Raw genomic sequence first — 26,736 nt, 5'->3', positions numbered from 1 at the left:
CTGGGAGTCTTCGGATTTAGGACACATTGCATAGACAAATATGAATTGTCCGTTTTAGTTTAGGTGAATTAATATTATTCTTTTGAATTGAGAATATTAGTTGCGTGAATGTGTAATTATGTTATTGATTAATATTAAAGGTTATAAAATATGGTTTAAGCTTTTATATAGAAAATGGCTTCTCATGGGTAGAATAAAGGTCTACAAAAACGTTTATATTGTAATAGGTACATATATGTCTATTGGATTACGCAGCGCACGCCGGTAATACTCCTAGTCGGCATGTTGTTTTTCTATATCTTCTACACTCATATTTTAGCAATTTTTTACAAACTTTAATGAATTATTTACGAAAAGTTTCACATGAATCAGTCGTTGCTAAAAACCATATAAAAATGTGTTCAGACAGAAAGCAGACAGAAAGAGGAGGTATTTAGTTTTATTAAGGTAGTGATAAACTGAAGGGAAAATATAAGTCAAGATAAGAAAAAATAAAAAGAGAGTCGAGATGGTTTATTACATACATAGAAGGTCTGTATCGAAGTATCTTAATCGATTGTCCTTAAATCCGGGCGATACTGAAGTTTATCAAAATTGAAGGAAGTTGCAAATCTTCGTTCTTAAAAGGAGAGGGGTAATTCGTTATTTGTTCTTCAACAAAAAAGTCGTCAATATCAGATTGCGACTTTTATAACCCAATAACTGATATGGAAACAGGAAGTATATTATTTTATTGGTCGTAACGTTTTATTAAAAGTTTTTATTCACCTTCACCTATTTGTACATGTGGGTCAAATATTGCAACTGAATTTAAAAAAATTCACATTTTTGATACTACAGTCTCGAGTATATAATAACATTTATTTGTTTTAGAAACATGGACCAAAGAATATCTTGTTTCAGATGTCTCATACATTTTTTAGTTTTTATTGCTGTTGAACACGGGCTTACAGTTTTTATCTTGTAATGATTTGTGATGTAGCCCAGAGCCCTACCGCTAATAAGTGAGTAATTTGTATTATTTCTTAAATCCCATGATTGGCGACGCCCTAGAGTTAAGTTGTAGGCGAACGTGACTTACAAATAGATGGTCTATTTTTTTCTAAAAGTAGAAATAAAATATAACACACTCACAATCTTAACGGGAATGTCAGAAAAATCGATAGCGTGAAACGCGCGTTTTGTTAAGGCTTTTACTTGTGTTATGAAATTAATCATTACAATAAAGAAGAAATAGTAAATTAATTAATTTTGGTTTAATCAATTAGGTATTTTATTTAGTACAAGAATATACACAATAGAAAAGATTAGAGTATTGTTTATACTGTTATATAAATTGAATCGTATGTATTATTACCTTTATGTATATGTATGTTATTGGTGAAAAAGTAACTATTTTGTCTTATGCCAGTTTTTCTCGGTAAAATGTACATTCCAAACAGCTGGTTTCAATTTATTTTATTCTGATAAATAATGTTTTAAAACCATATTTGAATGAAGTATTTTTCTCGTTGGATTTTTGATAAACTGCAATTACTTGTTATCTAAAACAAAAAATTACATTACATTACAAATGAACACATGTATTTGCTGACGTTATTCTAAGGAGTAAGTGGTTTAAGTCTGCAGTTGATGCGACACCTCAAGCGAACCGTGAATGGGGCGCCAACTAGTTTAGTTGTTCCGCCCGACTCAGATTAATTGGAGTTGTGATTGCTGCATAGTTGAAATACATGTTAGCTTTATGCTGCTTTCGCTGTTTGCATAATGTTCCTAGGCGTGTTCATGTATATTCACAAACAATATTATGATTTTGAAATTATGTGATCTTAGTATATGTTGTAAAAATTTAACACTGATTTTTAATATATATGCTGCTTTAATATATAAGATATCCTAATGTCGCTTAGAATTATCCGAACATTGGCTGGCGAAACAAGCTTGTCTTAGATTCAAACCTCTCGTCGTTAAAAAAAAGTTATTGAGTTTTTCTGTAAAGATTTTGCCATCAACAGTCCGGTTTCGCTTGTTGGCTGAATTTACATTTTTGTGGTTCGGAAAGCACGATAAGCCGTTGGTCTTGCACCTTCTTTCTAGTAGTGTGAGACTGTTGTCTTCCTACCAGTTTATGAGAGTAAAGGAATAGAGTGTGCCTTTATGCAATATTATATGGCTCTCGTGAGAATGTCCGGTGCAAGGACATCATACTAAACATCAAATGTGAAGCCTCAATAGCCCAATGGTATGGAGGATATCATGCCATTTGAAAGTCGCAGATTCGCTTTTATCCTTACACAAGGTTTACTTAGTTTCTAAGGGAATGTGAGTATGCTAGTTATTCATATAAAACGGCCGTTTCTAAAAATATCTATTTAAATAATTATTAACCTGATAGCCTTAGAGATATTTTTTGTTCTTATCAATACCTAAACTCAGTTTATGTTTTTCGATCAACTACGTTTATTATTTATACAAGATATTTTTCGTCAAATTCAATCCATAAATTAATTTTATATTCTTTTAGTATACCCTCGATGAAAGAATTCAGATTAATGTAAGTGATATTCTTCGGTTTTTTATGCCAAGATTAATCTTCACAATTGAGCGTAATCGTATTAAAAATATCTAATTATAACAGAGACAAAGGTTCGATAGATATGCTGAAATTATATTTCAGTTTAAATAATTCCGAATATTACCAGACCATTATAATTTATTATTTAAAGGTATCATTTTCGGTTATAAGTTTAAGGTTCCGAATTCAATACCTCAGATTTGAGGAAAACCATCAAAATAAACTCAAAAATTAAATGTTGATATGACCAATAATATTGTTTTTTATTTGAAATAGCCTGGAGGCAAACATTTCATCCTGAAAGGTGTGTCATTATCTAAAACGTCAAATAGACGTTAGCTTGCTCGGTAGATTGAATATTAATATTTGTCAATTATTCAAAGTTAATGTATCATGTGAAGTCACCGGACTTCGCATGATACATTAACTTTGACTATTAGTATTATATATAGCTATAGGATGTCCGTAAGGTACAAGATTTAACAGATTAGCACGTTCGATCATTTATGGCATAATGTTTTGTAAGCGGAACGAAAATTCACAACGTACACCGGACAATAACGTAGAGCAGAATTTTGTCGGCGCTTATCAAAGGGATAAAGGCTTTCGACCAGCCTTTGAAAGAGGCTATGTCAAAGTATCGACTAAAGGATCGATATAACGGATGAAGGATTTCGTTAAAAACTTAAGCTCTTTCATCAGTTCTTTATTTAAGATGACACCCAAAAGAGTCTGAAGGATTATTGGACAAATATCCTTTGCTGATAGCTGTATATAAGGAAAAGAAGTATTTAGAACTTAGAATTCGTATTATTTATTGATATGGAAATAAAACTGCACGTTATTTCCTTCAATTTCAATTTGTCTAGATGTGACATGACGATCCTTTGAAATGTTAAAGTTAGACGGAACAAAGAAACAAACTTAACAACATATACGAGTACGTACGTATATTAAAGCCGACTTTAAAATGAGATTTCGCCTGTGTTAAATGCGTAATGTTAATTTAGTCTGTTTTATGTTTCTCTTTTTGAATACATTTATTTTAAAAAAATATCATGCTTAGACTTAGGCTTGGACTTTAGGCGTATCGTATGAGTTTATTCGCGGGAATGTAACGAACAGACAATATCGCGTTTATAATATTATATAAATAATAGTATAAATTACTATTATCTACATTATATTTATACACGTGTTATATATATGGTAACTAAATTAGGATATTAACGGATTCAACATATTCCAATTACTATTGTTGCTTTATAATAATCTTAGGAATTAAGACTGTATTTCGAATGGTTTTAGTATACTTTCGGTTGATTCATATTATTACACATACAGCACGTAATAATCAATTCGACACATTGCGGTTCATTTCTATTATTATACATAAAATTATATTATAATTATACACGCATAACGATATTTGTTATTTATACGGTTACATTAGATAATCTGAGGAATTACAAACTGATATTAATACCTTTCACACAAAACTGCCAAACCGGTGTGAAACGTGTGTGATTCTTTCCCACTAAAACCCTTGCGATGGTTTTCCACGGACCAAAGCGGATTAGGTCGTACGATAGTTTCAGGCATTACATCCATTGTACAGTCTCATATAACTGATTTTCATGAAAATATCTTTTCAACCGTAGAAATTAATATTTTTACATTTCCAATGACCACCTGAAAAGAGAGGCATTTGAAGAATGATTAATGTTTTCGGGGAAAAGTTTGAAGAACCATTGAAATTTGCGAGAGGAAAAAATGGCGTTCGTGACTGAAGCAAGGTGCGGCGAAAAACCGCAGAATATAATAAAAGAGATAAATTAAGAGCAATGACTGTTGGCAATAAATCAAACGAACGTTCAAGTTGAATGTCTTTCATGCCGAACACCTTTTAAATTATTCATTTTTACTTCGACTGTTTCCGAAAATATATTTTGATAAGTTTTGTTATCGTTCTTAAGAACAAAATTCGAATTAAATTACAATGTTTTAGCCTTGGATTTGTGTGCCCAAATAATTGTGTGTTACCTCTGCTGATAGTCAAGTATCAAAATTTCTTACGAAACAAGCGAGATTCTCCACAATGTATTCATGCCGTTGAGCATGAGATGAATTGTAAAGAGGGATTTAGAACTTAAAAAACTCAGTGATGCTTGTGCGGTTTGGATACCGCGACCTACTTTTAGATCCTCTTGCTCCATATTGAGCCTTCTAGTTTGTTTTGTTTACTTAAGGAAGACAGACAAATTTATGACGGTCTGGCCATAAGATGGTCCCCGACACCATGCTGGCATAGCAAGAAATTAATATAATATATATATTTTTTAAATTGTTCAATGCAGCATAAACTATGCAGTCCAATATACCGACTAAATGCCAATATACTGTTAAACGAGTACCAAATATAACTTTGGTGTCAATTCATAATAATTATTCTAGTAATCAAATTATGAAACCATTTCTCTATTGACGTTATGTTGCGTTTAATTATCTGGGTGACTTAATTATCTGTATGGTTGTGTTTGTAACATTTTAATATAATAACTAATGTTTAAATTAATACTTGCAGCCTAATTGACGGTTGACTTAGTCAGTGATCATTGTAATTTGCTTCCCGTAAACAGCCGCTTGGTCGATCTTTGTTTATGACAAAAAAAACTACAGGCCTCATTAATCGTAGTGTAATTGGGATATGTATTAAGCTAGAGAATTTTATTTACGTATTTAACTGTCAACTTTTCACAATTATAATCAGATGGCTACATTTAATGGTATTAAATTATGATGAAAGATAGATAGGAATGCGCAAAGTTGGCAGTGTACATTTTATATAATTTATCAAAATATTTAATATTCAATTTCGAAGACGATTGGTCTTGACAAAATAGAATACTAACAATAATTAGAATTTAAAAATTATATGTAATACTGGAACGATGAACAAAAATACTACGCCAATACGCAAAATGATAAATGTAACGGGATAACTTTTTCTTATACAGAAATAATACTTACAAAGTTTGGCATTCGAGTAAACATTTGGGCGGAAGCGGCTCCGAGTAGCGTATTGATCAAATTATCATTTTTATGACCACAACCGGACATTATGAAAATTAATTACCCCTGACAGGGTAAAATATGGAAAATATTATATGTGTATTTTGTGGGTGGAATCCTGTAGGATTTACTTTCCTTATGATATGATAAGCCATTGTATATTCTATTACAAAAATGATCGATCTATAGTATAGATTCTAGATACAACTATTCTAGTTGAAACATAAAGATAAATGTTCAATTTTAATTACCGACAGGCAATAGGTATCTTATCTTGTCTTGGCGACGCTAAACATAAGGTAAGACATTTGTCAATCGCCAGCCTATTATGGTTAAAAATTATTAATATTTTACCTGAGTGAAGCCGCGTCTTTACTTAGTATTTTAATATTTAAGTACTTTACTTTCCTTTTTTGAGGTAAATTGAGAATATGTAACATCAAAAAAGCAGTAATGTTTTATGTATAATTACCAGCCCAACTAGATACTAGTGTAATTTTTTATTCAATCGGTGTGTAAAATAATGCATAGTTTATAAATTGCTGTGACTGACATCGAGCAGAGGCAGTCGCTGCCAATACGCTCTCATATAGAATAAAACAGAACAAATCTATACTAACAACACTCAGTGCTAACTAAAAAATTGAAAAATTTTGTTTAGTAAGTAATAAGTACCAACAAATAAAAATACAGACCGTAGTGTGACGTCATAACCAGGATAGCCACTTATGTTGGCAACCTGACAGCTGTCACATAGGGCCCTTGGGTTCCAACGTTTTTGAGTAGCTTGCCTCGCAGTAACTGACAGATACGAACGACAGTAATTTTTTAAAATAATACGAAATAAGAAAGACACACATACCAAAATGCAAAAGAAACATTAAAAAAGGTCCTCAAGCTGTTTCATTGTCACGTGTTACATTTTATTGCTTTATGTCTATTTAAAACAGACGATTATATTATCGTCTACTTTATTATGTAATATTTGAAAGCAAAAAAAGTGTAACGTATATTCGTACGTACCTTTCAAGTTTCCGTGGTGTAGCGGTTATCACATCTGCCTAACACGCAGAAGGCCCCCGGTTCGATCCCGGGCGGAAACATATTTTTAAATCGCATTTTAAAGTTATTAAAATGCTTTTAGATGCCTATGTATTGTTATGCTGTAGACGAATACTTCGGTTTTTAATACATGCCTATGAAATGCACGAAATAAATTATTAATTATAGCCCAAAATCACTAAAATTTTATATATCGTAAATTTACAGTCAATCATCATTTTTTGACAATAAAACATTTATTTAAAAGATATAGGCTGTTAGTGACTTTTCTGTAGACCTTGTTCTAAGCGTCTAGATACAATAATACACTGGCTGGCCTTCATATGATGATTTCGACTGTTCATCTTTAAAATGAACAACACAATAATCAACACACACAACACAGACAGAAGCAAAGATAATTTTTACTACTATTTAATTTTTAATAATATAAGGAAGACGATACAAAATCTGATCCGATTTAAATTAAAATGTAATTCATAAATTGTACGAATATATTCATTTTTGCATTCGATGATTTTCACATGAAAGTATTTAGCTACTTGAGAATTCACACGGTTACTTTATGTCGATAGGAAAATAGGTTTCGTTTTTCATTATACTTCAAACATTTATTTAATAGAACCCAAGCTTTAACAAATATATTTTGGAAATTGGAAACCATTTTCAATCAGACAACGCCTATGCCTTGTTTGTTTAAATTTAAAAAAGATTATTGAAGAACAGAAAGTGGGGAGGCGATGCTTTTAAATTTTTAGATCCTTTAGAATGATCGGTTTTCAACAAATAACCTTTTTGCCTAACGCATAAGGTCTATATTACGATATCAGCGACCTGGATGTCACCTTAGGAAATTACACTTAAAGATCTCAAAATGTGAATGTAACTGTATCGATTTCGCCTCCGATAGAGAAATATCAATAAGGATGAAAATTGACTACTAGGTCGAGTGTAGCGTAAGGCGCCGCTGAGATCTACTTTCCGCTAGAGCACTTTTCTAAAATACTCTCGATACAAATGGTATATTATTACGGAATTTATACACAAAGCAAATATTCATACTACAAAACAACATATAATAACAAAAAATAAGGAAGAGTTGCCAAAATTAACTTGTTCCTGCCCGCCTGTTTAGGTACAATTCACTCATCAGGTATTCTGACGCCAAGAAGCAATAATTTGTATTGTTGTTAATATTTCTTACAGGTCTAATGTCTATGGGCGGTGGTGACATCAGGCTGGCCCATTTGACAAAAAAGATTCGTGTCTGATAAAACTACATGTATGTATAAATAAATATGTTTTACTAGAGCTACCGAAAACAACCTAATGGATAAAGCAATGCAGATCAGCTAGATAAGATGATGGATGGAATTCATTGGTACTCTCAGATTCGAAAGCGTATTTATACATATAAAGAAGTCATTATTATTATTATTATTTATTTTTGTGTTAACGCTGTTTTAAAAAAAGCGTTCAGATATAAGAAATTAAAAGCCATAAATCATAACATTAAGAAATTAAAAGCCACATTCGATAATTCCATATGGAGTATAGTAAGGTTGGAAATACAGAACGTGCAAAACGAAAACCTTGAAAAACTTGAAATGGAAACAAATTCGGCTTTTCCTATAAATGTTAATTAGAGAGTAATTACTTAATGCTGCGTCTTCTTCTTTCCAATATCAAATGAATGATGATAGAGAGAGAGAAATTAGTGTTTATAAGTGAGGCCGTTGCAAAAATTTAAACAATGTGCTTCCCCTGTTCTTGTTTAAAATGAAGTGCGGACATTGTTTGCAATATTCTTTTTAAATCGAGTGCATCTTAGATTGAATCCGCTCTGATAATATTACTCTTGAAAAATTTTCTAGCTTGTTTTTGCATATTTTGAAGAAAAGAAAATGGAAAATACTTTTGGAATTTATCTTCATTTTTGTTGGGAATTAAAGTTACAATCATACATGCTATTATATTGTAATCGTCAATGGTGTAACAGTTACAACATGTTACAATATAACTCATAATGTTAAAATTCAACATGTAATACAAGGGACATGAAAAAATTATGTTTTAAATGGAGCTCGATAAGTTTTGAAGAAATTATATACATATGTACCCACAATTATTCACAATCTAAGCCATTTAAGAGAATTAAAATGAAACATTTATAAGGTATAAGTTTGAGGTTTGTGTGATGGCCAATATGGCCTAATTAGATAAAACACGTAGATCTAACCGAATATCGTATCACCAAATCCGGAGAATCACTATTTCGCGTGCTTAATTTGTGTTTACAATTCATCTTGTATAACCGACAGGGAATAACAGCATTAGTAGTTAAATTATCAACAAATTTTCTTTTCGATACGTCCGACGAGACGTATTTGGGCTGTGTTACTAAGGCATACGTCAAATACGAGCGCTGAAAGAATTCGTTCACTTATCGTCTTCTAAAAAGATGAACTAAGCATCTTTGAAAGACCAAAACAAACGAACAGGCAGAAATTAAGAGACAGTTTAGAGACTCGTGAGTCTCAATGCTAGAGCAATGTATCCGAGTGTAAAAGCATGTTGCTGTATACTATATACAAAAACGTATTTATAAGTCGGTACAGAGCTAAATTATTTACGTACGTTTGTTTCGGCGTTTTTATGATTCATAACCCGTAGTGTTTAAGCTTACCCTTGTAAATCGGGATAGCAGGATGTTTTATTCATATCTCGGTTTATGTTTTCAGCTGTGGCAGTTAATTTAAGCCGTTGTTGCTGTTAGCTGGAACTTTAATTAAGGGTAAGCATCATGCGGGTATGAATGTCGATGTTGGCTAAACTGCGAGTTGAATACGATTATGTTAGATACTATACATGTGTGCGTGCACGCAATATTCATATCCTATCTCTCTCACACCCTCATTCGTTCAGTGACGGAATCACAGTAATTATTTTCTACAAACCTCTTCTTCACATAATTGAAACTAGCATTCATAGTAGAAGACATACCTGAAACAATATATATAATTATGAATATTTACTAAAACAAATACAGGAATAAATTAAGATACTTCTATACTTTTGGTTAACTTTTACTTTATGATAGGGATTATTGTAATAAAGTAAATTTATTATGCAAATTAGATCGGCGTAAAAGCATGTACATCTAGATTAAGAAAAAGATCATAAATAAATCACTTGAGTAAAACTTGTAAATTATCTGAAGCTTCCCACTAATACTAACAAATGAAGTTAAATATAAGGTTGTATTAAGAGGCGTATATAAAAATATTCCGAAATTCTAATCATAAGTCAATGGACGGTTAAAATAATAAACCCAGAGCACTAGAAAGGGAATGTAATCAAGATATCCAAAACCAATTAAAATTGCTTCAGTTTTTATGAAACCATAACAAAATCGGGTTTTAAATTGGAGTCGAGCTGACGATGAAAGGTTCGCTTATCAATCGGCTCGCACAACTTTTACGAGATAAAACATAGTGGAAATTTACGATCCCCCTCGATAGCGTACACCAGTTTTTATTAGTATCTGTGATATCATTCTAGATTAAAATCTTCGCAGCTGTGCATACTGGTATTGGTTGAGCCTTTGACTATTTGATTGGATTGGATATACATTTTTTTTCTTTATTAAGCCGTATGTAATTTACGTATCTATCTTAAATGGTAAAAACAAAATAATTAATTCAAGTTTCTTGTATTGAGGTAGTTTTTCTTGACATCGTAAGAGCTTTGAGAGCTAATTGCTCTTTGTATAAAGAAACTTCTAATGACTGGAGTGACAATGTTAGAGCTAATATTCAAATACGATTTAGGATTTTCAATAAAAAGAAGCCAATATTAATTTTCAATCCATGTTTCAATGTTAGCAGTATATTCAATTAATACACTAATTATAGCTCGTTATTATTCATTGTTTGTTTAATGTTAACGCCTAGTAAAATTTTCATCCATTGTGGACGTAAACCGATTAGAGTCTGATCGATGTTTGAAAGCCGTGATTTTCCGAGCTCACTGGAAACAACGTTTCTAAGCTTCAATATGGATAATAAATGCACTGAATTGCTGATTATGAATTCCATAAATATTTTGGTAGGTAAATACTTTTACAGCTTACATTCAAACCAAAAAACGTACTTTAAAAGGACCTATAGTTTTTTTTTTTTTAATTATGTCAGTCAAAGAATAAACTCATTCACATTTGTAGTTGTTTAATTAGTAAGATATTCTATAATTTAATAAATCCGAGTAAAAAATATTTCTACAAGTTTCTTCTAGCTCAGGCGAAGCGCGGCGAAGTTGATTCAATTACAACGTTCTGGCAGAAAGCGCCGACAACCGGAGAACGCATCGTAATAAAAGCAAATTGTAATTGGAACTTGCAAAAAGTGCTATTTCACATAATCAAGGAGCAAACACTGGTCCGTATTCGTCATCAGTCTGATGATATATATTACATGAGTCTTATGTTGTCTATTACAACTAAAAGAGTCGAATAAACAACATTTGATATCGAATTAACGCGATATCAATCGTCGAGAACTTGAATAGTCTATATTTATTATGGATTTGAGAAGAAATGTGTTTTGAAGGTCGACGGTGCCGTTATCGAAACTTTGGAAGTAAAATTAAAGTGGATATAAATTGAATATTAATATAATATGGTTTGTATGTATATCTTCATTCCTTCTTTAATGGGAATAGGTATTACGTATACAGATTTACAGGAAGTAGTCTGGATGTAACCAAATTTTCATTTATCCTACATTTATACTAATCATCACTACATTATAGTGTACTACATATATTCAAACCTTGGGCTTACATCTTATTTATGAATAAAGTACACTGCTAAATTATACATCACTAATAAGTCTTTATTGTTACATAGAAAAGAGATACTTGAATCTTACGGTTTTGTTTCTAATTAAATTATTAAACGCTACAACATTTCATAAAGGCTCCGTAGCAGTTGGTTGTTATTATAACTGAAGAATAAGGAATTCTGTGATTATACTAGTTTTAATTAAAACTTGTTGTACATATATTTTCATTATGTTGTTGATATAAGCTAAGATGATCCGAGTATAGATCGCGTAGATCTTAATTAAATATTGCGACGTCTCAGCTGGAAAAACACAACTGAGATATTCAAATGTTTATTTATTTATAATTCATCTTGAGCTCAGCGTTTAAGTAAAAGGTTGTGAGAAAATATTGGAATACTCACAAATCGACTGTGGATGAACGTCATGTATTGAGCATTTTTATCTTAAGCATGTGAACAGGAATAATTCACGATAGTTATTTGTCGAAAATAACATTATGCTTATTCTTATATTTTTTCTGAATACACGTAAAAAATATTTTTTTTATATAAATAAATAAACGCATGCCAAGACTTCCTACGTTTTCTACAGTAGGTATTTTATTCCAAGCTAAAAAATGTGTATTTAGTTAAAATTAATTTTGCTGTTTATTTAAATTCGTATTCTTAAGGCTGCAATATTAAAAATTCAGAATCCTCGGGCCCTTCAACTTGGTCGGTATTAGTTTACGTAAAATACAAAACTTTGTTGGTCTTTTCTTAATCGAAACTTCAACTACTCCGAACAAATTAATACCTTACAGCATATTATTCCGTAGCCACTGCACCCAACGGTCGTCACGCTAAATTAATCTTTATTTTACCTAATGTTACGTAGTTTACAACAATGTTTATTTAAATTTTACAAGTGCTTTAGCTAACTTACATGTTGGTACGTGCCGAGGGATTGTCATGCTGCAACAAACTTAGCTACTTCATCAATAACGCGCAAGTTTGTTCAACGAGTCCAAGTCGAGTTAATTGTTGCAGCCAAGTTTGTAATATGCAGTTTATAGTTCTCGGTTTACGCTACTTGAGGGAAATACCGTTTAAATATTATCAATGCAGACTTTGTAACACAGATTCTGTTCAATAAATATAGTAAGTTTGCGCCGAAAATACACTTGGAAGAAGATTTTCTGATGTAAATAATAATTCGAGATAAAATCTGTGTTAACATCAGGTGATTGGTTTTGGCGTTTACTTTATATTATAAAATATACAGTTTATTTCTCTTTGTTTACTAAGATACAAAATATTCTTAAGATAACTTTGAAATATTGTATACCACAAAGCATAACCGTGTGAAAAGTGTAGCCTAAGGCTTCACTTTACTGAAAAAGGCATAAAACTGCAAGCATGAAACATTGCCTACGGTACAATAAATTTTAATGCCCGAGATAATACCGTATCTAATTATGTTGGAAGTTTTTGTTCTCTTTGCAAAACGAGAATTTATTTTATTTCATTTTACATTCCATGTTTTTTATGATGTACATTAATTCTCATTTGGGTTAAGTTTATTTGCATAGAGGCCTTATTGTGGTTCCCAGTCTTTTTAGAATTAGTTTGATAGGACCCACTTACTAATTATACCAAGAATAACTACTAAAGAAGGAGAGGAAATGAGAGATTTTCTCGTACAACTCTTTTAATTCAACTTTACATTGATCTATATTCATATGATCATACAAATGAAAGTGGTGTTTTTTTTATTAATATACACCTAAGTAATTTGAAGACAGAATTTTCATATCATGGTAAAATTTAACAGCCTATTTTGTCGTGATCGATGAAACTCAAACTCAAAATGAATGGCGAAGAAAGAATGCACTTTCGTGACCTTATAAGGCAATAAGAACTTTTTCTGTTAATGTCCTCGCAGTCGCAGTATGTTACATTGTTGATTAAATCAATATAAATATTCAATATTATTCTTCATTTATTCTAAAATGGCATCTCGATTCAAACGTCCCGTGATGTTGGCGAAGCACATTGCGGTATACCGTTTATAATATTCCTTTCAAAGTCGCTGACAATTGAAGCGACTCCCATCGGGAGCAGTAACAAACGCTTGCCTCCTCATAATTTAATTTCACTATTGCAACTTACTGAAATTTAATCTTCGGTGAAATCCCAGGCGCTGTCTTATGCAACTTTCTCCAAATAAACGCAATTATAATCGATATGGACATTTTGATTGATTATAATACGATAATCATCAATCAATATTCATATTATAATACTGTTTATACTCGTGTATCAATCTCACAAAGGCTCTGTACGTCCCTCGACGACAAATTAAGTAAATAGTAACAAATGTATAATAAAGAAAATCAAACAAAAATTAAGTTTGGTAATTACGACGGTTTGATATAAATATAATGCACGAACGTGTATCCTGCGAGGAAACCCCGATTTATTAAAGCGCTTTATCGTATGACACCTATGTATGTAAATTTTACCCAGGAATAAACAAAATTCACACGTTAATATCGATATAAACCAGTGAGGTAAAAAATTAAAAATTATTTCGACGTCCTACCTTACCATATTGGCTTTTGTACGTAATAACTTATATTGTAATAACATTGAAACGAAAATATAACGAACTTATGGACGCGTCAATTTATTGTTGTAACGCTATATGCATTAAATGAATAAAGATGACCTCCATAGTTGAGTAGGATGTACACCGGTTTTCATGGGTACGCCACTCCGAGGTCCCGGGTTCGATTCCCGGCCGAGTCGATGTAGAAAAAGTTCATTCATTTTCTATATTGTCTCGGGTCTGGGTGTATGTGGTACCGTCGTTACTTCTGATTTTCCATAACACAAGTGCTTTAGCTACTTACATTGGGATCAGAGTAATGTATGTGATGTTGTCCAATATTTATTATTTATTTATTTAAAGACCTTTTTCGGCGACAGAGCTTTTGTAGTTCATTTGCCCGTGGACCACATGTCAGTTTTTTTTATGCCACACAATAATAACCTGAATTTCTGAGTTCTGGTTTGTGAGTGAGTTATGGAGGAGTCCGTGTTGTTATCATTTAGTTTCAGAAAATGCTAGACCCAATATTGGCTTACTACTTTTACAGTGATAGTGTGCGTCCTGAGTGACAGCGAAAGGTACACGCGGTTTCGCCATTATAATGCAATTGATCGTGTGAACGGTTGCTCCCAGTCCGGACAGGTTCAAACATTTCAATTATATGTTACGAGCGCGTCAGAATCTGCATCAGAATCCGCAATCTGCGTACGCGGTGCGCCGCTACTCAGGACGCTCACTTAAAGTAGATTATATTTTTTTTGGTATTAATGTCTATGGGTTAAGGTGAAACCTTGCCATTAGGTTTTCCATTTGCTTGCCCAACGTTGAATAAACAAAAAAAACGGAGATTCGGTTAAACTTATAATTACGAGCTAAATACTATAAATTTGAACTTACCGGCCTTACTATTAATTTACCGGCCTGGAATGGACAAAAGGTTTCTAAAAATATATATAAAAAATAAGCGTATCATATTAAAAACATGTTTTATTTTTTGTGCAACATGGGAATAAAATATTATTCAGTTGAATTATGTTCAACTTTTGGCATTCAGCAAAGCGTGATTATTACCAGTCTGTGAAATACAGACTGTAATTGGTACCTGTAATGTGTAAGAGTAATATATTATTTTACTGGTATAATATTTAGAATTAAAAAAAATTAAATTACTGTCATAGGCATTTATAATAATGAACGTAAAGATAAGTAATAATGAGTATTACTAATTGATTTGGATATTCAATTTTATAAATATCAATAGGATAATCATTTTATCAAACGAAAGGACTTTTGCATGTCATAAATGCCATTGAATTTTCATGTGTTTATAATTCATCTCGTGCTCGGCGGGGAAGGAAAACATAGTGAGGAAACCTGCATGTGTCTAATTTCAAAGAAATTATGTCACATGTGTATCCACCAACCCGCATTGGAGCTGCGTGGTGGAATATGCTGCAAACTTTCTCCTGAAAAAGGAGAGGAGGACTTAGGCCAGCAGTGGGAATTTAACAGGCTATTAATGCAATGCAAAATATAAGCTTGTCATTCATTCAATTTCGAATATTTCTCTTGTGGTATTTTATAACGTTTATCGTTGAATTTCCTAATATTTATCATTTGCTTACCATCTAACTCCCACTTTATTTTGGACTGAGGTTCATTGAAACCTCCTTAATAGTTGATAATCTTTCAATAACTAACGATATTACACTTTTCGGTACAATATAAATACATAAATCTTATCTATATTTTACAATGATCTACCATACTAATAGGTACTATTTTTTTTAATATACAGAGTATTATTATAAAGTTTTGAATCGGTAATAAATTATAAAACTAAATTGTCGAACTATTAATGTATTTTGTGAATTTAGATTAGTAACAAGTGACCCAGTAATAAATTAACTACGTTTAAACTTACCAAGGATTTAGTCCCCGGCATTAAATTTAAGGGTATGAAACTTTTGTTATGCGCGTTGAGCAAAAACAGTAATTACATAGATTTGATTGGATAGAACTAGATTGGTTTTAACATTGCAGTAACTGATTCTTGTTGCGTATATTCTACGCTATTTGTTGACTCCATTAATAGTTTTGTTAAGCATTATTGTAATACAAGAAAATTAAAACCAACTAAGAAATAAATAATAATATATAAATATATAAAAATCTAAAATGTATTTATTAGCTTATTCGACTTTTTTTTGTAAGCAGACAACTACTCGACACGACATACAAGCCATGTGATATTGTACGTTGATGGTACTACCCCTGAAACCTTGATGTGTTACAAACATATAATATTATTTTTATATATGTATGTCAATGGTATTTTACACCTCACAAAATTTGGATGTGGTTGTGAAAATGTGGTTTTCGTTACGTTTTCGTTTCGATTGTTAGCTACATTATATATCTCTACATAGTACAAAACATAGTCGCTTTTCACCGTCTGCAGGTATTTTATACTACACAATGGATTTTAATGCTGTTTTCATCAAAAACAGATTATACGTGTACATGCATGCATGCATTTTATAGTAGCGAGTTTCTTTTTGATATAGGTAGGCTGACGAGCCAATGGGCCACCTGACGTTAAGTGGTCACTGTCGCCCATTGACAACGGTGGACAACGCTGTAAGAATTATTAACTTGGGAACTAAGATGCTAAGGCCTTTTGCCTGTAGTTAGTGCCTCACTAACCTTTCAAACCGGAACACAACAATATTGAGTACTGCTGTTTGGTGGTAGAATATCTGATGAGTGGGTGGTACCTATCCAGACGGGCTTGCACAAAGGCCTACCACTAAGAACGTTATTATACCCATGTGAAGCCGTGACGACTATTTAGTTCTTTGATAATAAAAACAAATCTTTCCGCAAAATCGAGCTAGTAGTAATTTTACATGATGTTTGAACAAACAAATATACAGACTCAGTTTGATAATAATTAAGATTGTTATTATTTGTAAAGTGGTTATAAATTCAGACATTTTCACTATGTATAGAATTCAGTTTTATCTTTCTCATTTCATGGAAGTGGACTTTATGGATTAGTGTTTTCAATTACTTAAATATTTGCATATAGTCCAGCCACAGAGTTTAGTGAAAATACTAAACAGCGTAACTGTGGTCATTTTAGTAACAAATAGCTGCGATCGAGCTACACCCGAATATAAATGTCGCTATCAAAGCTCGCAGCCGGCGACACTAAATCTCTAACAATATCGTAACGACACAAATCATAGGCGGCCATTTTGATAAGTGCCGACATCTCGTCAAAACTGTCACATTTATTATTTACGTTTCTTTGCGGTTGTCGACGATGTATTTCTTTTTATTTTCATATATATACTGATAATAATTTAAATTAATTTATATCATTTTTGAATTGTAAAGAATAACTATACATTCCATAGTTACTGGAACTCCCTGGTAGAATCCGTATCCCGAATCAATACTAGCTATCAAGTGCGTGATTATTTCGGAAGAGCCTACTCAATGGTAGGCTCTTCCGAAATACATACCGAAATTTATACTGTACATATAAAGCCATGTATATTAACTAGAATCAATAAGAAAATAAGGTATTGAGCTTGAGGAAAAAACACTGGATACATAATTAACATCAATTATAAAAAAACCTCACAATAAGTCCATTTCATACATGTATGTGTGTGTTTGTTGATTGTTGTATGTGTTTATTTACATTCACGAATGTTTCCATTATAAATACTTTTAATTTTACAAAATATCCTCACGACAATGATATACGATCTCGTCGTTTACACGTCCAAAACATACATTTAGTAATTATATAGGTACACATGAAGGATTATGTAATGTATGTGTTCCATACAAAAGCTTCGACGGATTTAGTCATAACAAGTTCGATGGTGAATGATGATATGGCGTCATCAAAACCACTTTAAGACATTTGTCTGTTCCACATCAAGGAATTTCCGCAGTCTAGTTATTTTATAGAGACGTTTTTTATAACGCTGTTTTCACACTTCGCCACTAGACTGTTGAAGCCTTAAGTGGCCTCCATGTGCAACTCTTGAGACTATGTGGGTACTTCGTTCTTGAACGCTTTTATGAATTTATCATACGGTTCTTCTTCTTTTTTTCTTTTATTTTGTTGAAGTAACATTTTAGTTGTTGACGAATAAGATAAAAAAAATGTATATTATATGCAATTCTCTTTGCCTATATGAATTTACTAACTGACACTTGATCTCCTTATATTAATTATTTATCTACTCTTTCAGAAGTTTTTTTAAATCAAAAACAATAAATATTTTAATATAAGTCTATTATTACTGTCTAATTGGTATACACATATTTAACAATTAATAAATCGTCCCAAGTGCTTGGAAAATGTAACTAAAAATCGACGTCAGTTCAGAAAAACAAATATAAAAAAAATTTTCAACGAATATTCATAGATGGCTCATATTTTCAGTTGTTAACAGTACAGCCTACTAATTAATACGATAATTAGTCTTTATTTAAATAAATACAGTGTCAACACGTTTTAAAAATAAATTCGTTTTATATAGAAATTAAATTTATAAATAACATATTACATCATATTTAGTTATATTGATAATTTGTAAATGATTACGTACGTAATGTGACGTTCAATGTACTCCATATAGTTGTATGATGCATGTATGACCGCAGTCTCCCGCCGCTGAGATCATAACCACGACCACCGAACCACATAACCGCGCAATGTAACATAACCATCTATTGAAATCATTGCAAGGCAAAGGATTCGATTTGCAGTCTGTCCGTACCATAATCAAAAATAAGAAATGGACTTGTTTTTAAACGTTATGTTAATGTATTGATTACCTTAAGAATCTACGGACGCAATATAGGCATATCTGTAATTGAAAGTACGCATTTAGTTTAATTTTCATCAGTGTCAAGGAATCAAAATACTAAATTAATGATAATTTTAAAAAGTAATTATTTGAGAAAACCAATAAATAAATATTGAGCGAAATCAATAAAAACAGTATTTGGTTTATGAAATAAATATATTTTCTTATTATTATAAAAGTATATAGCAATGAAAGAACAGGCACTATATATTATACAAGAATAAGAACGAAAGAGACAGAAAGCGAAGGAGCGATGCCTGAGAGGGTGCATGTGGGCTTAAGAACGTCATGCCGTTTGTCGTCACGGCATACGAAACGTGCCTACCCCTACAGTGTGCCATTAGAAGTTTCACAACAGTATATCATTCTAAAGTAGATTATAAATCTACGAAAGCGTTTGGCTTATTTTGTTATAATCCTAATGAACGAACACTGATGATAAATATGTATCGAAAGGAACATATATCTTGAATATTACGGAACATAATTACAAAGGCTTATGTTTGCCAACCACGGATACCGCACATTACGCTCATGTGAAATGTGGATAGTGTGTAATTGGGCTAAACTAATGTTAACCACAACTAAGCCTAATGTTACCGATTCAAGCCCAACGGAAGATCAATGAGTAAGGCATTGGACATACTCCACACCAAGCAGAGGTGCTATGTTAATTTATGTCAATACGAATGTTTTTTATTATTTTAGGAAGGAAATGACCGAATCGTACTTGATCACCATAGCTTATTGACATTGACAATATACGCATTAGACGAATATTACGATATTAAATAGAAAAAAAATAAAAGAAAATGAACACATCAATTTATTAACATATTATTTAATATTATATATATATAACTATGGAAAGTTTGTTTAACTTAGCCCGGTAAAGTTCTTATTAAATTGTCACTAGTTATAGGTTCAATAATGTTGTGCAAAAGATAAAAATCGGTTAATTGTAGCTGTGTTTTATAATACTGCAACTAGCCGTTTTAATAATGGACTATAAAACCGATTGGAAGTTTCTTCATATGTCATTAGATGGATGTCGTTAAGAAACAAGAGTCCAAAATGAAAAAATATCACCTCTTCAAGGACACATCCGAGTCAATAAATATGACTTTAATCTACGACTTCTAATTCAGATTTTATTTAGATAATCCTAAAAATTTTATTGTAAAAGATAAGCTAGTCCGAAGGCACCGGTGACATATATACAAATATAAACATTAAAAAATTTGTCTAAAATGAGATTGTTGTAGTTTATACTAATGTTCGATGCGTTACCTTTTAAATAATAGTCATTGTAATTTTTACTCTTGAATTACTGTATTTCTATACAAACAACACGTTATAACTTAACATTTCGTGTAAATTACACGATACCCTACTTTTAGGTTATAATAAAATATAACGTACTTTTAAAAGTTATCGAATCGATAGCGTTCACGAAATGAAACCGCCAATAAGAGTACCTCAGAAACCAGGCACCTTATACAATGAAATATTTTGTGTTGTAATACGAATAACAATTTTGATCAAAAATATTAAGTTTCCGTGGTGTAGCGGTTATCACATCTGCCTAACACGCAGAAGGCCCCCGGTTCGATCCCGGGCGGAAACATAATTTTATTTTATGAATATTATTTTAAAATAAATAATTCTGTTTTAAATATCATCATACAAACAACATAAGAAGTTTTACATATTATTATCCCATGCAAAAATAAATAGAAAATTATGATGTCCAAATTATGATCATGTAGTAATTACATATTTAGTCTCAATTATATGGACATCACGATTCGTTTTACAAAAAATAAATAAAAAAAAGTAGTCGGTTCTTAGCATTTATAAGTACGTATTTGCTTTTCTTTCATTCATGAAGCGTAATAAATCCTAATATAAGAGTTTCCATATCTTTTATTCCAAGTCGAACCTTCTTAATACGTAATATGTTGGTAAGCTATGTGTTAAGAGAGGAAAATTTAATTAACTACCTTTTGTGAGCGAAAACTTGGGATTCCAAGAATTAAGTTAAATATTAAACCACCATTGTGTAATGTTTGATTTCGTTCCCAACTTTGTAATATACGTTTAGTTTACGTATTTCGCTCATCACGTCGTCCCTTTGTTTGTATATGGTTTAGGAGAAACGAAACTTTTGGGTAATTTTGGGTACTCGACGATTATAAGCGCCGCTGTAATTTTTCTTTCCGTTGTGTTGTTAAAAACAAAATGTCTCAACGCTGATTATGTTCATAATCAACGTTTGGTGACTGTTGTTTAAAAAAATCACATATTTAGTTGAACACTTAATATAGCTTTAATTAGCGCAACACATTCAGACAGCACAGAAGTATTAATCACGGAGGAGCAGAACCACTTTATGCGCTTTCCGAATCACGGGAAAGTACTAAAAAACTTAAAAAAAATTGAAACGAATTCCCTAACTTTGAGTTTCTGCTAAAAATTCTTGACCGGGACGGGGGTCATGATGGCGGAGAACCTAGCAACTAAATCAGTTGCTTTAACGAGTATTAAACTTATCTATATTGTCAGCAAAGCCAAAGAAATTAAAAACAAAAATAATATCGTTTTTGATCATATTCTGTTTTTAATTTTCCTATTCCATAAAATTTATATTGTTTAAAAATGTACTGAATGACTTTTTAATGCAATTAATTATTAAAGTTTGTTTTATATTATATTTGAGTCGAAATGTATGAGTCTTCTTAAGCTTCGTTTTTCATATCAATGAAAAACGAAGAAAATCGAAGAGGCAGACATCAAGGCCTCTAATATTCCAACGGCAGACCATTTGAATATTGTTTTAAAATTCAACGACCCCGCTAAGTTTTATTTACAAAAATAGATTATATAGGACAGTGTTTAAAAATATCAATAAAAACAATAATTGATATTAGTAACATCAATAAGTAAAAAGCAAAATATCTGTCAAATGTTTTATGTGCGTAATCAAAGAATTATAATCAAATGAACTCAATTGATAATTACGTAGTAGAGCTTTTATTTCCTCATTAAATATGATCGATGAGACCGTAGATTCATTCCCGGTTTATGAGTTTTTATAGTTTTTAGGATGCTCGTTTCACCCTGAGACATGAGCGTGAACAAAAATTTAAATTTTTGAACCAAATTGTTTTGTTTTAATTTTATCTTTAAAACCGATATCGATCGATAGGGAGGGATATAGTTCATAATGTAAGCACCTTTTGCTATATTGAAATATTTACAATATCCCGATTAGTTATTTTTCTATAATTTTTTTAAAATTTAAACAAGATAAATTGCCAATTATTATATAAACACCGCATTCTACATCATGCCTTAGTCGGTATAAAACTTTTATATTTACATAAAAATAAATATACTGGTAATTCCTAAAGCGCTTATTATGCTCATAAGATATGTCTAGCATTATTTTATACCCTAGAAATATTAAAAAGAAATGACCAACAACAGCAATATTTCTGCTTTAAGCTCCGACTATTAAACACCTGGACGGCTTTATTCCGGTTCAATTAATCGTGGCGCGGTAAATGAAGTCGAACTCCATCTTCTATATAGGTATTTTTTAATTAAAGTCTCGACATTAAGACCTTACAACGCTCTGAAAATATAAATACAGATCAAACCGGAACACTTGGACTTATGCATACACATATGTACATATCTCCTATATTATGTTAATTATAAAACGAAACTAAAATAGGACAAATTTGCAGCCTACAAGCAAAGGCTTTTTACTCTAAGTAAAGGAATAAATAATATCTTAGTATTTTCTTGTGATTTATGTTATTAATAAGTTATATTGAGCACGGGTATATATAATATAATATAATATAATATAATATAATATAATATAATATAATATAATATAATATAATATAATATAATATAATATAATATAATATAATATAATATAATATAATATAATATAATATAATATAATATAATATAATATAATATAATATAATATAATATAATATAATATAATATAATATAATATAATATAATATAATATAATATAATATAATATAATATATATGAATAAAACAATCAAGACTTTTATTGATGTAAAAGTTACAATTATGTAAGACTCAGGCACAATGTCCATATACAGTAGAATACCTTGCATTTTAATCTGTCTACTGTAATGTAATAGGAGAGAACTCATCATTAAAGTATGCACTCAATAATGTCGAGAATGGCATAAAGATCTGCAGGTAGTGCGAGTTCAAGATTCCCTTTGAGCATTCTAAAGCGTTTCCAAGTTCGAGCGACTTGGAATAATAAAAGTCGATCAGTGTCTGGGACGGCTCTTGACGATTTCCGTCGATTGTCGTCATAGTTGAATAGAGAAACCGTCTGAATATTCTAAAATGTTTTTAAAACATTTGCTGTTAAAGTAATAAAATTAGATTCTATAACGTTTTCTAGGGCAGGCTAAAAATTAATATTGATGTTTCAATTCAAATTAATTTTTAAATTTACCCGATTTCGATATTCGGTTTAATACTGAAATAAATAATAGTTGCGTTCACAGAAAATAATGTGGCAACGTAATTTATGGTAAGTATATGATAACTTAACATATGTCACTGAAGCAAAGACCGACGAGCAGAGACTAAATCAGAAAAACATGCAAATTTAAATTATGCAATGTTCAACTTATTTCACAATCCATTTCAGGTTCTCAACGATATCTGAAAATCAAGGGCAAGGCGAAATAAACTTTAGTACCAAGTAATAGGAATCAAAAATTAGTGTACCGCTGTCGGAAAACTTATAGGAGTATTTGGGAGACTGTTCAACAAGTCCGATGAGCAATTGGATCATCAAAATTTTCCTGTCGCTCCTGCAATTTTTTTTGGAATTGTAACGTGTTTGGAACTGAACTTACAGCAATTTCCGTTCGTCTAACTTTTACAGTATCAGCGCTTTATATAAAACGCTTAATTTTTATAATGAAAGACATACATTTAAGTAATTTATTTTCATGTATATTTTGAGGTATTTTTCCGGTATCAGGAGAAATTGCATCGACAATTATTTATAGAAACGTTTTCGAACTTCGTTTTTGTCTAAATTATTCGATACAATCATTGCCTTACATTTTGATCTTTTGAACCAACAAACTCGACTATCGCTTTATGATTTCTTCAACTTCAGATATATTGCAACCTTTTATAAAATATCAATTTTTTTTTTAAAAGAAAATGTACGAGATCTATCAAATTTTATAGATTTTAAATGTAATACAAAAATAAGAGAAAATGCACTCAATTGGCTTAATTATAAAAAGGCTTTATATGTATGTGTCAGAATTGTCTGAAATCGGTGCCAAGTGAAAATAATGTAATGTTTCTCTTATTAATATAAAAAAAACTGTTAAAGAGTATAATTATAATTATATCATTGAAATATAGCTTGCGAATGGCTGGTGAACCTGATATATAATATATTAGTCGAAAAGGCGATTACAAAGGAAGACGTGCAATAGGGATAGACAAATATTAAAAAATAACAGATTATTATTTCAATGTCGTCATATGTTTTTTTATAGTTTTAAACTGTATTCATGAATAAAAAGCACAGACACATTGTAGCTCAAGTTGTGGAGACGTCATATTGTACTAAATTAGTTTTTCGTAACGCTTGTCTGCAACTAGGTCGAGGTCAGATAAAGCACTGAATTTCGTTCTACGCGAGTGTTCTCGACATTCAAAATCAACGTGTCATGCGAAGCAGCATGATGTCGTTCTATCATTAGAGTTGCTATCTTCACTAAATACATTTTATATATAAACTTATTATGTGAAATTTCTGTAAGTGTTCCACTGAGATATATATATCTATTGATCAGCATATTTTTTCGAAAACTTCAACAATCATCATCCCATTTCATCCAATTTACACAAAATCTTTAATGAATTATACACCTAAGCCTTCCTCATGAATCACTTTGTCTCTTTGTAAAACCGTATAAAGGCCATACATCTATATTACATATAATAAAATTGGAGTGTCTGTTTGTAATATTAAAGTAACCGCTTTTTACTAAATGCATATGTATGTTGACACGGTACATATAACAAAATAAAATGTTTGTCTGTCTGTCTGTTTATTCCGGCCAATCTCTGGAACGGCTCCACCGATTTTGACAGGACTTTCACTGGCAGATAGCAGATGTAATATGGAGTAACTTAGGTTACTTTTATTTTAGAATTATATATAATATATAAAATAATAATAAAGTCACGCTGCAATGTCCAATTACAGTCAGGTACAGCGCGCAGTCCTCGCGCCGCCGTCTCGTCGGGTTCCTCCCACCAACGACTTACTATAACAAAAGCTGCCTAATATATAATTAACAACTTATAGTAAAACCTGCGTGAACTGAACAATAAAATTATTGTTGAATTCAAATGCGCACGAAGTCGTGGGCACCGCCAGTAAGCCATAAAGTGTTTGAGTTTATAGAGTGAAGTACGCGGCGGGAGAGTACGAGAATATGAGATAATAAGATGCTAAAGGACACAAGTTTTGAACAAGGGTCTTCTTTTTAAAATTAAACCTTTCGTCTTTTTTAAAATTATCTTGAATATTTCTTATTATTAAAAAATAAAACAGTTATGGTCATCATCATCATCATCTCAGCCGTAGGACGTTCCCCAAAGATCTCCATAACAACCAGTCTTGTGCAGCCAGCAACCAGCGGCTTCCCACGACCTTCACCAGGTCGTCGGACCACCTTGTGGGTACCCACACTGCGGCTTCCGGTCCGTGGTCGCCACTCGAGAACTCGTCGGCCCCAACGACCGTCAGTTCTTCAAGCAATGTGAAGAATTGCCACATTTAAGTGTGGCAATTCTTCACTCAGACTCGATCCCACTTACTCGGACGCTTAATAAATATGTTATATTCGCTTTAATCAATTCAGTTTGATTTGTTGGTATTATATTTTGTATTGCTTTAAACTCTTTAAAATATCAAAGAACAGTTATTTTAAATATTTATTAAATTTACTGATGATATTGATTAAAATAATATCTTATCTCAAGAAACATTGTTATCATATAATACAAAAGTAATTGTAAAATGTTTCGATGTCGTAACATTTAATCTACATCAAAATTTCAATTATGTTTACGGTGAAATGATTAAGAATACTGAAGAGATTTTATTTTCTTTTTTTATCAACGAGAAATTAAAGTTTTGATTAAAATTAACGTTGTAATTTTGTAGCGTTTCTGATATTTTCCCATAATTAATATGGGATATTATTAATAATGACTGGGATACGCGTTAAGTACTACGAATCAGATAAGGGGTAACATTTTTAAATTTACAACTATAACGTCGAGAAAGATAAGAGTTTTTACATTTGTTATATCTTGATGAACTTGGCTGACACGCTACCGCGTGTCTAGATAAGTTATGTGAAATCAATTACCGGTACCGACGATAAGGTTGGAAGGTGTGGATATGTATATGATATTGGAGAACGTCGTCAAGAGTTTGGTGGAAGAATCAATCAATATTTTATCTATTAATTTGATAATTCTCCCATATTTATATTATCCCATATTTCATGTTATTTTAATAAATAGATACAATTTCAAGATCATCTGAAATCTTGCCTATATATTCATCAGTTCTTTGATAG

At 31.4% G+C, this 26,736-nt stretch overlaps 1 protein-coding gene and 2 non-coding genes across 4 annotated transcripts in view; 2 read left to right on the top strand and 1 right to left on the bottom strand.

Moving 5' to 3' along the window:
- LOC113401429 (syndecan) overlaps nt 1-26,736 on the bottom strand; it is a 234,301-nt gene that overhangs the window by 39,209 nt on the left and 168,356 nt on the right. The gene's annotated exons all lie outside the window — the stretch shown is intronic.
- On the top strand, nt 6,678-6,750 carry Trnav-aac (transfer RNA valine (anticodon AAC)). Its single transcript has one exon. It is a non-coding gene; the product is annotated as a tRNA-Val (tRNA).
- On the top strand, nt 20,595-20,667 carry Trnav-aac (transfer RNA valine (anticodon AAC)). The gene has a single exon. It is a non-coding gene; the product is annotated as a tRNA-Val (tRNA).

The sequence above is a fragment of the Vanessa tameamea genome, chromosome 2, assembly GCF_037043105.1.
Source record: "Vanessa tameamea isolate UH-Manoa-2023 chromosome 2, ilVanTame1 primary haplotype, whole genome shotgun sequence".
Classification (NCBI taxonomy): domain Eukaryota; kingdom Metazoa; phylum Arthropoda; class Insecta; order Lepidoptera; family Nymphalidae; genus Vanessa; species Vanessa tameamea.
The sequence above is the reverse complement of the archived record's forward strand: the minus strand, read 5'-3'. Positions and strand labels throughout refer to the sequence as shown.